This window comes from Manis javanica, chromosome X (assembly GCF_040802235.1).
Source record: "Manis javanica isolate MJ-LG chromosome X, MJ_LKY, whole genome shotgun sequence".
Classification (NCBI taxonomy): domain Eukaryota; kingdom Metazoa; phylum Chordata; class Mammalia; order Pholidota; family Manidae; genus Manis; species Manis javanica.
In genome coordinates, this window is record NC_133174.1 from 132,368,726 (window position 1) to 132,386,839 (window position 18,114).

The following is an 18,114-nucleotide window of genomic DNA, read 5'->3' on the forward strand; positions in this document are numbered from 1 at the left end:
AATGGAAAGCCAGTACAAGCTCCAGGCTGGAATGGTTAGAAACCACGTACTGAAGAAGTTGGCCCAGTTGCTGTCATTCACTACTGAGCTCTCTGTCTGCACTGCCTGTAAATGTCCTGACTTTGCTAAGGATAAAGTTATTCAACAGCAGCTCAGGTATAAGAACAAAAGTCTAATGGAGGTCTAGAGACTGTTCTCTCTTCTATTCTAAACACCTATAGTTAAACTTTTATAAGCCAGGAAGTGTCTGGAACAATACTATGTATTGAGTAACCAATCTGTGCTGCACTGTGTGGTGGATACTCCGAAAGAATCATCTCTCTCAGTCGTAATCACACCAACCCTCTTCTACAGAGAATATCAATTATCACACTAAAGTGTTGCCTCAGGAAGGCAACTGAGAGGAGCTGACTGGCTAATAACACTTTCACTTTCCCTTGGCACCTGTACTCTTCACAAAGTCTTTTTACATATATTTTCTTCCCCTTCACAAGAAGCAAGAAAGGAAGCCAGGGGTTGAGTGAATTCCCCAAATTGCAATAGATACCAAGCGGTAGAAGGATTTTAACCAGGGTGATCTGCTTCCAAAATTTGCTTTTTTCTAATGCACCACAAGGTTGAACATTTGTCCCCTGAACAAAGGCTTGACAATGCTGCGTTAACACTATGGTCCAAGATTTATGACTATTATAGTACAAAATAGGATAGGAGGTTTTAAACAAGCATTTCCTTTAGATTTTTGTACTCTCCCTTTCAAATGGTTTTGAAATGAAGGGTTCAAAAATCATACGAGTGTTCAATTGTGCTTGAATTGCTGCTCTAAGTGAAGTCTCACATTGACTTCCATGAAAGAGACAACATTCCTCTACAAGGATTATCAGGGTTCCTCATTTTTTTTGTCTCCCCAGAAATGCTCTCAAATTTTCATAGAAATTTTCAGTTGAAGAAAACACAATGTTTCTCATTCTTCTATCTCCCCCTAATCCCACCCTGAGCCACCCATGAATACCGTTCTTAAACTTTTGGACCAAAGAATTAACAGTACAATTTGTGCACAGTAAGACTGCATCTCAAGCTCATAGGAAATACAATAACTTCTCATGTTTACCTATGATTACACATCATTTCAGTGCATGCAACTCATGATTTGTTTCAAAGTTTAAGAAGCTTTTCTTCTGTACCACTAAGCAGCACAGAACTTGTTATCATCCATTGCTGAAACATATTTTAAGCATTAAAAATTTCCTACATCTTTAGCTTGAAATTTATGAACTCTAGCAAACTCTTATTTTAGTTTATGGGATAAAGCTTGAATTAAGAGATGTAACATTGAAAGGACAGAAATACAGGAAGATATTTGATGGTAGGCAATGGGTGAGGGGAGAGAGAAATGGACCCCAAGGCGTGCATTATCTCTTCCTTCTACTACTTTTTCCCAGGATGCAGTAGGATCAGTCCTGATTCCACACTGCCCTTCACAGATGCACCATGCTATCTTATTTTTATTCTTTCCACATCTTTTGTACTCACTGACTCAGAGTTGAAGGTCCCTTTGAGACCAAATCTCACAGGAACAGTCTGGAGAAATGGATCTTTTGCAAATTCATAGTGTTGGTTCATGGCAAAGTCAGGATTACAATCCAAGTCTTGTGATTCCCAGTCCCTAAACTTTCAAACATTTCAACGTTAATAAAATAGCACAGTCGATATGTATATGAGAGCATTGGTAAAGTTATAAACTAGAAGCAACAGCCACAGAAGGATTTTAACCAGAACTAAAAATGGAAAAGTTTTCTCCATGCATGAAATTGTTGCCTACAACTGCAGGTCTAAAATTTGTCTCATATTATGAGTTTGAATGTAATCTTATTACATACTTCACCTTAATATTGATATTACACTAATAAGGAAGGTATTTAGTCATGAGAGCAACTTTCTGCTAATGAACTTCATAATATCTCAGTAGCTATACATAAAAGCCTACTATTTCCTTGGTTGCAAAGAAATTGGGGCAGCAAAGTGATCTACTTACAGTGCCTTGACCATCAATTGGTTTCTGTCTCATTTTGCCATAACTAAAAAAGTACCGATGCCTCCAGGCCTCTCGTTCCTGTCTCTGGCACTGACTTCCCATAAGTTTCTGACTCTCTTGGATTCTCTTGTCATTTTGGTTCATTTGATGCAGCAGCCTACCTCAGATGAGTCTGCACTATTAACAATCTGGTATTGTTACACTGTTGAATGTTGCCTCTGATAAATGGTCCATATCACATGCATGAGAACATAGACTTCAGTTGAGGACAGACAGCCAGGACACCACCCAAAACAGCCCTGGAAGAAAGTACCAGCAACTCTAGATACCTACTTTTGTCATAGGTATTATAGAAAGAGCAAAAGATTAAGAATCAGAAGAGCTTTGTTCAAGTTCTTGCTTTGTGACTTCAGTCTTTCTTTCTCCACATTTTCCTCACCTGAAAAAATGAGGGATTTAACTGTTTCAAGAGTTGTCAGTCATAACTGTTCATTAATATCCCAGGGATATTTTTAAACATACAAACTCCCAGCAGCCATTCTTCATCTATTATATCATACTATCCAGGTTCTGGGCTCAGAAAGCTATAATTTTTAAAACTCTCCTAGGAACTTGAATGATGATTCAGTAGAAGGCTTCATTGCATTCAGTATCTTCTATGATCCTTTCCAGATTCAAACTTTTTTCACATATTTTGGTTGAATTAACCGACATTGATAAATAACAATAGAGTCTAATCAATCTTTGTTATGTTGACCTCTTGAAAATCAGCTTACAGCTTTTTAAGAATCTACATTTTAAGATTCCACATATAAATGAGGTCATGCAGCTTTTTTCCTTCTGCATCTAACTTATCCTCCAAGCTCACCCATCTTATTGCAAATGACAGGTTCTCCTTCTTTTTAAGGGATGAATAATATTCTATTGTATATACATAACACATTTTCTTTATCCAATTATCTGTCAACACTACAGTTGTTTCCATACCTTGGCTATTGTGAATAAGGCTACAACATTCAGATATGTTTTTGAAGTACTAATCCATTTTTTGTTTTGGTATATATGTACAAGAAGAATTACTGGATCATATGGTAGTTCCATTTTAGTTTTTTGAGGAATCTCCATACTATTTTCCACAATGGCTGTACAAATTTATATTCCTATCAACAGTGTACAAGAGTTCCTTTTCTCCACATCCTCACCAACACATGTTTTCTCTTGCTAATTTTTTAATAGCCATGCTAACATACATGAAGTGATAGCTCATTGTAGTTTTAATTTGCATTTCCCTGATGATTAGTGATGTTAAACATCTTGTCATATACCTGTTGTCCATTTCTATGTCTTCTTGGAAAAAAAATGTCTATTCAGGTCCTTTGGTGTTGTGTTATATGAGTTGTGAGTTCTTTATATATTTGGTATATTAATCCCTTTTCAGATATACGGTTTGCAAACATTTTCTCCCATTCCATAGGCTGCCTTTTCATTTTGTTGTTTGATTCTTTTGCTATGCAGAAGCTTTCTAGTTTGACATGATTGCATTTATTTACTTTTGCTTTTGTTATTTGTGCTTTTGGTGGCATATCCAAAAAATCATTGCCAAGACCAATGTCATGGAGATTTTCCCTCACATTTTCTTCTAGTAGTTTTACAGTGTTGTGCCTTACATGTAAGCTTTTAATCCATTTTGAGTTACTCATTGTGAGTGGTATAAGGTAAGGGTCCAATTTTTTCCTTCTGCATGTGGTTATCCAGTTTTCACAACACCATTTATTGAAGAGACTACCTTTTCCCCATTATTATTTGTACCCTTGTCAAAAAATAGTTGACTGTGTATGTGTGGGATTATTTCTGGGCTTTCTATTGTGTTCAATTTGGTGTGTCTGTTTTTAATGCCAGTACCATATTGTTTTGATTACTATAGCTTTGTAATATAATTTGAAAACAAGAAGTGTGATGCCTCCAACTCTATTCTTCTTTCTGAAAATTTGTCTATTTAGGGTCTTTGTGGTTCCAGAGAAATTTTAGGATTTTTTCTCTATCTGTAAAAAATACTATTGTAATTTTGATAGAGATAGCACTGAATCCATAGACTTCTTTGGCTATGTTAAATCTTCCAATTCATTTGTGTTTTCTTCAATTGCTTTCATCAGTGCTTTCTAGTTTTCAGTATACAGATTTTTTACCTCCTTCATTAAATTTATTTGTGAGTATTTACTTTTATTGATGCCATTATAAACAGGATTTTCTTGATTTGCTTTTCAGACAGATTACTGTTGGCATAAAGAAATGCAACTGACTTTTCTATGTTGATTCTGTATCCTGAAATTTTTATAAATTCATTTATTAGTTCTAAAAGGTTTCTTTTTTTGTGGAGACTTTAGGTTTTCTACCTACAGCATTCTGCTATCTGCAAAGATAATTTTACTTCTTTCTTTCTGATTTGGAAGCCTTTTATTTATTTCTCATGTCCTACTGCTCTTCTAAGGATTCTAGCACTCTGTTGAATAAAAGTGATGAGACTGAGTATTCCTACATTGTACTATTGTAGAGGAAAAGCCATCAGTTACTCCTCATCGATTATGATGTTAGCTGTAAGCTTTTTCTAAATGGTCTTTATTTTATGTATTGAGGAAATTTCCATCTATACCTAATTTGTTGAGAGTTTTTATCATAAAGGATGTTGAACTTTGTCACATGCATTTTTCTGCATCTATTGAGATGACCATGGGGTTTTATATTTCATTCTGTTAATGTGGTGCATCAGATTGATTTTCACATGTTCAAACAGCCTCCTATCCCAGTGTTATGGTATATAACCTTCTCCATGTTTTGCTGAATTCAGTTCACTAGTATTTTATTAAAGATTTTTCCATCTATGTTCAAAAGGGATATTGGCCTGTAGTTTCTTTTCTAGTAGTGTCTTTGTCTTGTTTTGTTGTCACATTGATGATAGTCTCATAAAATGAGTTTGGAAGTGTTCCCTTTACTTCTATATTTTAGAAGAGTTTAGGACAATTGGCATGAATTCTTTAACTATTTTGTAGAATTGAGCTGTGAAGACTTTTGGTCCTGAGATTTTCTTTTTTGGGAGGTTTTGATTACTACTTTATACCTTCATATGTTACTGGTCTGTTTAGGTTTTTCTATTCTTAATTCAATATTGGTAAATTATATGTTTCTAAGAATTTATCCATTTCTTCTAGGTCGTTCAGTTTGTCCACATTGAATTGTTCATAATAGTCCTCTACGATCCTTTTAATTTCTGAAGCATCTGCTTGAATGTCTCCACTTTCATTTCTGATTTTATTTGAGTCTTCTCTTTTTTATTAGTATAGCTAATAGTTTGTTGATTGTTTATGTTTTTAAAAAAGAACTCATTTGTGCTTTTTTTCTATTGTTTTTAATTCTCTATTTGATTAATTTCTCCTCTGTTTTTTATTATTTAAATCCTTTTAACTTTTGGTATAATTTGTTCTTTTTTTGGTACAATTTGTTCTTTTCTCTTTTCTTGATGTGTAAAGTTAGGCTGTTCATTTGAGATCTTTCTTCCTTTTAAATGTAGGTGTTTAATGCTACAAACTTCCCTCTTATTACTGCTTTTGCTCCATCTTATTAGTTTTGATACGTTGTGTTTTTGTTTGTCATTTAAGCAGAAAATAGAACATTAGCTATCAGGGGTAAGGAGGTGGAGGAAACAAGTAAATGTTGGTCAAAGAGTACAAAGTTGCTATTATGTAGGATGATTAAGTCTAGAGATCTAATGTCTAGTGTGGGGACTATACTTAATAATTCTGTATTGAATATTGGAAATTTGCTAAGAGAATAGATTTCATGTATTCCCACCACACCCAAAAATGTTTACTATGTGAGGAGATGATATGTTAATTAGCTTGACTGTAGTAGTCATTTTCCTATGTATATACATATCAAATCATCATGCTATGTACTTTAAATACATACAATTTTTATTTAAAAATTAAAATCATGTACTTGGATGCAACACATTCAATTCTTCTAAAATCATAACATTTGTCCATTATTTTTTTTTAAATAAAGCTATAAGATCATTGGATGAACATTTGTAATTGTCCTGTCTCTGTACATTATTGTTACTATTTTTAGTTACATTATTAAGATTATTTGTTCATAACTGTTAAAAGAATCAACTGATGGCTTTAAGCATATGCACCTTGCTTCTAAACTCTTTTGTTCAAGCACACTGTCCCTTAGGAAGTGGCTCACTAACAAGTTGTCAAAATGCCCTGAGTTTGAAAACCTTATACTAGCCCATGACTTTAATAAGGATATAGCTATACATAGGACTTTTTCATACTTTATCTCAGTCTTTAACATAATCCTGCCATAAAAGAATCATCCTCTTTGTTATACTAATGGGAAAAATTTAAGCTCAAAGAGGCTAAGTGATTCAGTTGAGCATCACTTAGGAAGTGGAAAAATAGGACTTCAATTCACACCTCTATTATTCCTTGTGATTTCACTAAAATATATTGCGTTATGTGGCTGTAACTAGTACTGTGATCACCAAAGCAAAGGATATGACCTGCAAGAGATTCCCTTTCTGACCTGGTGCTGGAACAAGAACAGACAAATAGTCAGTGATCAACAGAATTAAATTCAGAGAACTTTCGCTCTCCAATAATTTGGAAGAGAATCCAAGGATTGGGTACCCTATATCAGATTCTAGAAATTTGTAGCGTCGTTGTGCCTTTCAAATTCACCAAATCCGGTGTATTCACAGAGATGGAGAAATTGAGGCATAGGGAAGAAGCATTTCTGCTTGGATCATACAGGTAAGTAACGGGTAATAGAGATGAGGTCAGAATGTAGATCTTCTAAATCACAAGTTTTTTCTTTCTTTTTGTTCCTCAATACTAGATGTTGTAATAGCAATTTTTAGAGAATAGTTAATGGAATAATTCCAAATGACTGCAGACAAAAGGGACATTTATCAAGAGAGAAAAAGGGACTTTAAAGTAGTTTTTATCCCCAAGAGAGTTCCTTTAAGGGAAAAAGCCATCCAAAACATCATACAAGATCCTTTCTCCATTAAAAAAATAAGAAGCAACATTACAACTCATCACATATATAATTAATAACTATTAGACTTAGCACATTTTATGGTTGTGGTGTCTTTGCTCTTATGAGGTATTGTTTATCATATATATGATGTATTCAATGTCAAATTATTGGTTAAGAGCACTGCCTCCAATAATAGCATTGTTCCTTTGAGAAAATACAATTCACTTTACAATGATTTGCTTTGCCTTGCAGTTTACAGGAATACATTGCAGCAAAAAGCAGAGATTACATGTTTGCTCACTAAGTACCTGACTTAGCATGACAATATAGAAATTAGAGGGCCAGTTAAAAGTGTGTATTTGAAGACAAGATACTTATATTCTTTCATCTTCAATTACACAACTTCCAAAAATTATTGTGTATATTACATGAAATTATATATGTAAAGTCCCTAGTGTAGTACCTGAAGTATAGCAGGTGTTTGGTAACTTCTCGACTTCACTATTTCAGTGTCTATGCTGTGTCAATTTGTGGCCATTCCCATGCTGCTTCATTATATGCAATACAATAGATATAATATAAAGTATTCCATTTTTCCACTAGAAAATCTTTTTCATGTATTTTCTTATTTTTATTTTTCAAAAGCATAACCTCCTTCTGCTGAGGGGAACCTGACTTGTGCATGCTACAAAGGATATTATAATCTCTCTGTTGAAACTTCACCACATTATTGAGGATTTAGCTATTGCATCTGCCAAGCAAGGTCCTCCTCAGACCCAGTCAGATAATTAGATACACTCATACAGAAATCTAACTTGGAAACAGATTGTGTATAAAAGAAGGTACATACAGTATCTCATATAATTCCAACAACAGCCCTCTGAGCTAGATACATTATTGCTATCCCCATTACAGAGCTGAAGAAACTGAGAGTTCAGAGAGATTAAGTAATCTACCCAAAGTCACAGAAAAAGTAAGTGATGAGTACTGAATTTCAGGGATAGGAATATGAACCACTCCACCACAATGCTTATTCATTTTGGCATTTCTGTTTATAGCTTAATGACTATGTATTACTGATGTCTCTGAACCTTGGATATAGTGCGACTGTTTTGCCAGCATGGATTCCATGCAGGATCTTGTGCGTGCCTGGATATACCACCTATTTGTTATTGTCGTTGTTTTTTCCCCTTTCCTTACTACTTCAAAAAGGATTAATTGTTGGTAGCAATTCAGTTCCAGTTTGGCTCATTGAGATAGGCTGTGACAGAATCACACGAGGAACGGAAATCACCTGGATATCAGGGCTACAGTGCAAACACAGGGCTGAATATTTGATCACCCTCCTAGAGAGACAATGAATTAGGATTTGCTTATCAAGGGCTATTTTATTTATGTTAGTCTCTACCTTTTGGGTTGATAGTATTTGAGGCTTTAAATATGTAAGAAATTAATATGCTGACCTTGGACAGCATAAGAGGTGGACTGTTCTAGAAGTGTGTTAGTATTTTTGGTTGCCCAAAACTTTTGATGTACTTCCTGTATTTGAGGAAAATTCACCACCAATGGGTTTCTTTGGAAAGCAGATCTAAACGTTTCAGAAGTAACATCCAGTGCCCAGTGCTAGGAGAACTGGTGGTGCAACATGCATTGACTCTCTGACTATGACTCTTGGGGCAATGGTGATGTTTCTACTAGAAAAACTGTGTGCTGTAATTTGAGGTACTGTCCTGCCTATACAGCATCACAGTTTGATTCTCCAACATTTCTGGGGAATCTTTAAGCTAACATACTTTAATGAATTAGGTTTTTTAAAAATGTTTGAACTAGCTAGTTGTTTCTGTTTCTTGCAAATAAGAACCCTGATTCATAGGGCATTGTTATGTGATTTAAATAAGCCAATTCACATAAAGCAATTAGTACAGTTTCTGGGTTATAATAACTGCACAATATATAAGAGTGTGACTTTGAATGAGTCATGGGAGTGATTGGAAAAAATATAAGGAAAATAATGGTTACCTCTGCACAGAGGGATCACTTGAGATTACAGTTGAACCTTAAACAATATGGGTTTGAACTGCACAGGTCCACTTAAGTGCATATTGTTTTTCAATAGATATATTGGAAAGTTATCTGGAGATTTGTGACATGAGTTAAAACGTTTTCTTCTCTTTAGCTCATGTTATTATGAGAATACAGTATATAACACATAAAACATAAAATATGAGTTTGTTCTTATCAGAAAGGCTTCTGGTAAACAGCAGGCTATTAATAGTTATGTTTTTGGGGAGTTAAAAATCATACTGATATTCAACTGCATGGGGGGGTTGGTACCCCTAACCCCCATGTTGTTCCAGAGCCAACTGTCATATTTTTCTTTATATGTATGGGAATCTCTGAGATAATTTATGAATTTAAAATTGCAAAGATAAATATAGTAAAAAAGAAAAGGACTATCACAAACACTCATGAAGTTTGAGTGTTTTATACCAGCTCAAAATTAAGAGTCCCTGTGATTACCAAGGTTAACAGAATTGCGTTTTTGAAGTTCCATGTGCAAAGCAGAAAAATGAGAACAGAAAGAAATTAGGTCTCAAAATATTTCAGAGTAAACATTTAGTACTATTAGGAAGAATTAATGATTCGAGGCTTCTGAAGATTAAAAGAAAGTTAATGTTCAGTATCACAGGACTTGTAGCAAGGTTGATAAAAAACATTTTAAAAACTTGAGAAATCTGAATCTCAGCATGACTGCTACCAGTTTCTAATTTCTGTCTTCACCCTTCTCCAATGTACCAGAAAGCTGCTTCTCCTAAAATCTTACACACCTCAGTAAATAAAAACTGTATTTTCCATTTCCTTAGGTCAAAAACTTCTGAGTCATATTTGATACATACTGGTCCAAGTTACCACCATCTCTTGCTGTAGCCTCTTCACCAGTCTCCCTACATCAATCCTCACCTCCCCTTCGTCTATTCTGACTGAAGCACCAGGAATAATTACATTAAAAACTAAGATCCTGGCAGATCCCATTACTCCTTTGTGCCAGACCCTTTGAGGGCTCCATATTTCAATCAGTCCTTACAAAGACAAAGTCCTTACAATGACCCATATTATCAGGTCCCCAGGTCCCATTAAGTTGGACTCATTATAAAGTTGGGTGTTCTCCCCAACTTTACCTCCTATTTTCTTCCCTTGCTCAATGAGCTCCAGCCAGATGGGCCTCCTTGCTTACCTTCAATATTCCAGACACACTCTTATCTTGGGGTCTTAATTCTTGCTGCTCCTTCCACCTGAAACATTCTTACCTCAGATACTTCTATGTATCAACCCCTTACTTCCCTCAAGTATCTGCTCAAATATTGTATCAATGAAGTCTTCTCTGGCAATTCTACTTGCAATAGGATCACACCCCTGCCACCAACAACCTATCTTCTTACTTTGTTTTCTTTGTGCCCATAGCATTTATCTTCACACAACACTTTAAGTATTTGATTTGTTTATCGGTTTGGTCTGCCTCCCCCTATCAGTAAATAATTTTCATGAAGATAGGGGTACTTTTTTTCTATTTTGTTCCTCTCTTGAATGCTTAGCAACCGTAAGTACAGATGATCAAAGATATTTGTTAAATGAACTGAAAGCATCTCACTAAAAATCTCCTTCATCTCAAGCTAAAGATAGCAAAAGATTAACTGTTAATTGGCTAAGTTTTAAGCAAAACTAATTAAGAATTAAACTGATTAAATAACAGGAAAATGGATAGCTTTAAATAATTTATAAACACTAAAGGTTTGTCCTGATGATGGAGTGTAAATTATCACGCCCCTCTCTTCTTGGCAAGATTTAATCATCAACTGAAACTAATTTTTGATATGAAGTTCTCTGAATCCACACTAATATCTCTTTGGGCTAGCACAAAACGGTGAAAGAGGGACCGCTGCTTAAATTTCTCTCAGTTCATGGACCTCTGTGCTCACCTCTGTACCTTCCCCCCTTCCTCTCTCCTCCCTCCACCTCTCCCTCTCTCTGTTCCTTCGTGCCGTTCTTCCTCATGTTATTTACTATTAAGATATTCAGACATTGTGATTAGTGCCAAATAAACCCTAAAATGGCTTCCTCCTCCCCTATTACTAAATACAAGCACCATGAACACCTGTACCCAGCATTCACTTCTCCAAAAGCTGGTTATGCACATCTCTGCAACCAGGAAACAGTGGGGATCTTCAGAGAACACATGACAACATTTAGACACACTGTTTGGAGATGACTGGATACAGAAGAAATGGGAGACACATGAAGGATGTTAGGAAAGCTTGTTTGGGTAAAATCTATCAGGACCTGAGCCATTATGGCAAAAATAACAGGGTGTATATACCACATTATGTGATCAAGTTTCCTTAAAATGCAAATTGAACATCATTCACTCAACTAGTGTTAATAGGACTATTCTGCATATTTGGTAACAGGTAAATAAATTTATATATATATATATATATATATATATATATATATATATATATATATATATAAAGTCTGCTCCCAAGGAGCTCACAATCCAGTTTCAATCAAAGCATTTTTAATAAAATTACTTCTTTTCCAATTAATACACTCAATTCAGTGGCTATAAAATTCCTATGACCATGGCCCACTTTGGTGGGGCAAAATACCTGTATACAAAATTGAGAAGTATAAAGAAATTACTGGATACCTTTTCCCTTAGAGGATACTGCTGTGAAACATACAATTATGGGCATATGCTCATAGTTTTTTCACATATATTCTTCCTTAATTATCTTTCCACTAAAAGGTGATGTGTGATGGAGATGGGTCATGGAGTCCCTAATACTTGGAACAGTGCTTGACCCACAGTAAGGGCTAGATAAATGTCAGATGAATGAATGGACACTAGGATTAATATTTGAACTATAGCATATGCATGTCTTATAATTTAAATATTAGAAAACCATTGCTTAAAATTCCTCAATTTGCATCATTTCACAGTGTTAAAATATTCTTGAATGGAAACAATCTATGTGACCATCGATGGATAAATGGATAAATATGTTGTGGTATATACAGGCACATGCATGCACACACACACACACACAGAGGAATTTTTCAGTCATAAAAAAAATGAAGAAATCCTACCATTTGCAACAACATGGATGGACCCTTGAAGGCATTTTGCTAAGTGAAATAAGTCAAAGAAAGATAAATACTATATGATCTCATTTACATGTAGAATCTTAAAACAAAAAACCAAACTCGTAGAAAAAGGGATCAGACTTGTGGTTACCAGAGACGGGGGGATACAGGAAGGGGGCATGGGAGGAAGGTGGTCAAAAGGTATCAAATTTCCAGTTAAATGATAAATAAGTATTAGAAATATAAGGAACAACATGATTTCTATAGCTAATACTACTGTATGATATATGGGAAAACTGTTCAGAGGATAAATCCTAAGAGTTCTCCTCACAAAGAGAAATTTTCTATTCCTTTTTTTCTTTCTTTTCTTTTTATTGTATCTATATGAGAAGATGGCTGTTAAGTAGACCTACTGTGGTAATCATTTCACAATATACATAAAAATCAAACAATCGTGTGGTATGCCTTAAACTTATATAGTGACATATGTTAATTATTTCTCAATAAACCTGGAAAAATTATTTAATCATTTTCAGACACATCATTATTAATTCACATTTGCACGTGTTAATCATTTCCATTTCTCATTTGATATTAACAAAAGCTTTGGAGATAGCAGAATAGGAGTATAATATACATTTACATTTTTAGATGAAGAAATGAAAAGTTAGAAAAGCAACATGACTTGTCCAAAAATATTGACAGTTCCAAATCTGACCTCAGCTGCAAGTCTTCTGTCCCCATCTATGTCTTGCTTCTTCATTACTCAAATCTCTATACTTCCTCTTTAAATGTGGCAAAAAACAATGAAAAAAGTAAAATCTGTTAAGTCTAAGAGACTGCTAAGCACAATGAATCACTATCTGTATTAGATGGAGGGACATATAAAGTCTCCTCTTTGTAAATTTTCAACCATACACCTATCCTCCACTCTTGCTGTATAGAGGTGGTGAATTTCACTTTGTTAAACATTTTCTTTCTCAATTGTGTCCAAAAGTCTAAGCTAGAAAATCAAAAGTATAATCAAAACTGACTAAAGAAAATTAATTTATCAAAATTCTCACAGGAGTTTCTTGGGTTCAGTGGTTTAAGTTGAAATGGAGCTTATTTTCTTTGACAAAATTTAGTCATACATACATACATAAATATAACAATCAAATTCCCAAGGCACACAGGGAAATTACATGTCTGCATTTCCTATGCATAGGAGACAAATGAAGCACATTTTCCTAAAAAGCCATAGAAGGATATTTTAACATGTTTATGATTCTTGTGCACATGCCAATATAAATAATTTTGACAGCTAAGCAACCTATTAATGCTTCAAAATACATTTTCCAAATAAAGAGATTACACTGTCCCAATGGCAAACACTGGGAACATGATGTGCTTTCAGACTAATTTTGACTCTGGGCCAAATAATTTGATACAGATTCTATCTCTTTCCTGGAAACCAAGAAGCCTGGGATCAGTGTTTTATTTCCATTTTTTCTTGCTATATTGCTTTGGAATTCTGGATTTGTCATAATCTTTCAGTCTCATCTATCTGTAAAATGGGGCTAATCACCATGATTTTGCAGGCCCAAAATTTACACACTTGAAGAGGCCCACTTAAAAAAATACAAATGCATGGACTATGTAGGACACTGACCATGGTCTGTGAGGCTGAATGGCTCTTAATCAGCTTTGCAGTACAGCCACTTCTGCTAATACCAGTACCATCTGATGACATTCACAGACAACATAGCTTTATTCTTTTACCCTCCTCTGCCTCTTGGAGAGCTGATAGTTATAGTACATCCTTTGTATTGCAATCTATTGTCTCTATATATCCTGCAACTTAGCAGGCTCTTAAAAAAGGTTGGTTTCCAGCTGTAAGTATGAGATGAAGAAAATATCTTTTAAGCCCCTTAATGTTAATTGCTCACCTCAGAAAGTAGAGAAACATGACACTGATTATAAGAGATGATGCACTGAGTTAGCTATGGAAATTCCATTCCAAAGCCATTCATTGAGAGCTGAAAACGTACAAAGGCACATAGGTACGTGAGAATATCTAAACAAAGGCTGCTCATACAGAGGGTAGTGTCAGTACTGGAGACAGATTGATCTCTACTAGTCAAAAATCAGTATATCCTAGAGTAAGTGGGAAAAATGCAATGTCAGAATTCTTAGAAAGTATACAAATGGAAACAATCCAGAGCATTAAAACCCACTAATTCAACTTGCCGTCAGGTACTCTTATTAGAGCTAAAAATAAAGAGCATTCCTCCAAATGATTCATTAGGTTATTTCCTAACCAATGGTAAAGAAGCCTGAGAAAATTGTATTGACTTCAAAAGTTTAATAACTCCTAAAATAACAATTTTATTGTTTGCAAAGAAACTGGAAATTCAATCTTGATTTAATTTATTTGAGGTTGCCAGAGTTTTTTATTAATGACAAAAATTAAACTGATCCCTCCAGTTTTGATACCAGAAAGTAAATATTCACCAGCTTTAGTGAATCACCCATTCAGCAAATTCCCTTTATTACTTTGACTTCTGCCAATGGATTTGATTTGAGAAAATTCTAATCTTAGTAGAACTCCTCACCAATCAAAGGTAAACATAGGCTCTGATAAGAAAGAAGACAAATACACATCTGACCTCAATACATCTACAAGCCAGACTCCTCCGTTTGGAGTTGACCACATGCAGCTACCTTCACTCAGTGCCCCTCACGGCAGGACTCCAAAGTTTCTGTATAAGGAATGCTCAAGGCTTGAAATCTGATTGTAAGTCAGGCAGGATAATGTAGAGACCTCTCTTGAAGTTGTATTGACTGTTTTTGCTTAGCTTGTATGTTTGTGGGAATAAGAACCAAAGACAAGCCTCCCCGTGTCACTCCTCGGCACAGCCACCGCCTGTCGGCTGTCCCCAAGCAGCTGACTCTTGGGCTGTCTTTTCTCCTGCCAAAGGCTGGATGGAAAATGTTCATGACTGAGAAAGACTGTCTGCAAGTGTTATCCATCATCTCTCTCCACTATTCAAGACACACGTAGGGCTTCCCTGGTTTAGCTTCCTACAGGATTTTAACAACTGCACTTTCATCTTTCATTCACGGTGCCGTGAGCCAGTTATGTTAAGTGCAACTTTGAATTTCTTCAGAAATACTTTTGAAAATATCACCCATTTTAGTGTCCAGGTGCCGTCATATAACAACAATCACCTAACACATGACAGGTGTTCTAAAAGAACTTTTCAGATAATGCTTTAAACCTCACAACACTGGGACATGTTTGTGCTTGCCCTCATTATACAGATGATGAAACTGAGGCTTGGAGAGGTTAGCATTCATGAGATCGCAGTGATGAGTAAGTGTGGCAAAGAGAGTATTAGGTGCTCATGAAAACCTTCTCGTGTTTCCTTCTAAGAGGCTGAATACATTTCCCAGCTCACCTGGAGTTAGATGGGGCCAGGTGACTGAGTTCTGGCTAATAGCATATGGTTAGAAGTGGTGTGTGCCACTTCTTGTGACCTTTAAAGCCTCCCCAACAATCCTCCAGTCTTTCATGTGGCCTTCAGCTCGGAGCCAGTTGCAGAGGTTTAAGTAAATGTCAGTGAAGTTCTAGGAGTGCCCCTTGGAATGACCTGGATCTACGGATGCATCTACCTAGAGAAACCCTCATCCTTACTCATGCTACTATCACGTGGGAACTTGAAAATGAGCGAGGAAGAAAGCTTGATGAGAAAGCCACTGGAAGTTGGAGGCCTCTTTGGTGAAGCAGGTAGACTGCTCCTGCTAATACAGTAGAGCTGTGGCACTGTCACCTTTGCCCACCTTATCTTCCTGGCACTTTACATTTTAGGGACCACAACTTGCTGGGACATCATTCCCCATTCATCTGCCACCAAACTCCCATTTATCCTCCAACTCTCATTTTTCAATGCTATCTCTAGGGCAGTGCTGCCCGTGGTTCCATGGACTTCCGTCTGCTCTCACCACACTTTGCTTATATCTCACATCTAGTAAGTTACATGAGTGCTTCTAAGCAAGGGAACTGAAGTCACTTTGCCTCTCTGGGCGTCCACTTACAATAATGTCTGGTTAGGAGTTCAAGCCCTGTGCTAAGCATTGCTTGTGCTTCATCTCATTTTATTTTCACAGCAGGTACTATTAGCCTCCTCAGTTGAAGAGGGACAAATGGAAGCCTAGAGACTTGCCCAAAGTCATACAGCTATTAAGCAGCAGATCTTCAACATTTACACTTGTAGAACTATATTGCAAGTTTTTATCCACGTGGTCTGTCTCCTCCAATAAGTTGGAGAGCACAGTCTAAATAATTTCAGTATCCCTTGTACCTAATATATCATGGATTCAGAGTAGGCTGCAATATACATTTGTGGGACTAATAAGTAGAGAGATGAATGAATCAAATTCCTCTGTTCATAAGCCTTTCTCTTTCTCTATGTTATACTGCTTCATATTACAAGGGTACATTTTTCCCAGAAGCAAGTGCTTACTTGAAACTTGCTACAGAGTGGGTGTTAAACAAATATTTGTTGAATGAATAAAAGGGGTCACAACAAACAGTTGATGCAAGTGTAAATGCAAGAGAAAAACAATTTTTTATTTTATTTATTTATTTTTAAGAAAAACAATTCCTTATAACCAGGAATTTCTTCCCAGGAAGATGGATCCTGTCAAATAGAAATACGTTATCTCTGAGTATTCTTATGGGTTTTGGAAATGTAGGCTGGAGAATCAAGGCTGAAGAGAGCCAAACAAATCTGCATAAGAGAAGGTGAAGACTGGGAGTTCTGGAATGGGCGTATGAGGAGAAGGAAGGGGAGGAAGAGGAGAGAGCAGCCAGCATGACCTGATGGCATGAGGTTCAAGACTACATGAGAGGCAAGTATCTGTGGGAAGACTCCCGAGGTTCTAACGTCAAATTCAAAAACTGTTGGCACTTTGAAAATGCAAATTCTTCCTTCATATCTCTGTGATGCCCAAATTTTGAATAGTCGAACTACATTTTCAAAGGGTTTGTGGCGTGTTTGATGGAAACCAGGAAAGAAGCTGTGTTTCACATTTGAGTTGAGGGAACAGAGACAGGATTCATAGAAGTAAGATTCCAATGTCAACTGTGACCATTGTAAGTATGTATTATAAGAATGTAAGGTTCACCCTGAACTGGCAAAACTTTGGAAAGGCTATTAGTCTAACTCCAGATGTGTCAAAAAGGGTATCATGCACCCATTGTCTTGGTAACTCCCACTGACATCTGAGTTATTTGGGGTATTAGGAAGTCCTAATTTCTGGAACATTACTACATCACAGGTTTGCCCTCAATGAAGTGAGATGCTGCAAGAAAAGAAACAAATCTCATAGTCTGCATGGGCAATGAATTGCAAAGAGCTAAATATACTTGTATGGATGGATGCCAAGGGAAAGCAGCTCGATATTTTAAAACATTTCCTGAGAGGAGATAAAATAAGAAAGGCTTGTGTAACTCACATTTAAGTGAGCAAGGAAGAGCAAAATGACAATTTCTTCCTTCATCCAGGATGAGAAGGCATGCTGTACAGGAAGCAGGCAGCCATAAAGTAACGGACATTTGCGTAGTGGAGGGAGAGACTTCCAGGCGGCAATCAGAACGGAATTTGTCCTTCCAGGGAATCACATAAAACTGCCTCTACGACAGCTGCATTGGGCTTTAATTTGAATGTATAGGCAGCTGCAAAGACATTTGCAGAACTGAGAAAGTCACATCTCTAGCATTTACACAGATTGTATAATTAGCAATTAAAAGCAGAAACAGTTAGGGCACTAGTAATAGCTGTATTTTAAAGGCTGAATTTTCAGCATTTGCCGACACAGAAACTGAAAACTCTTTGAAATGCCTACATCGC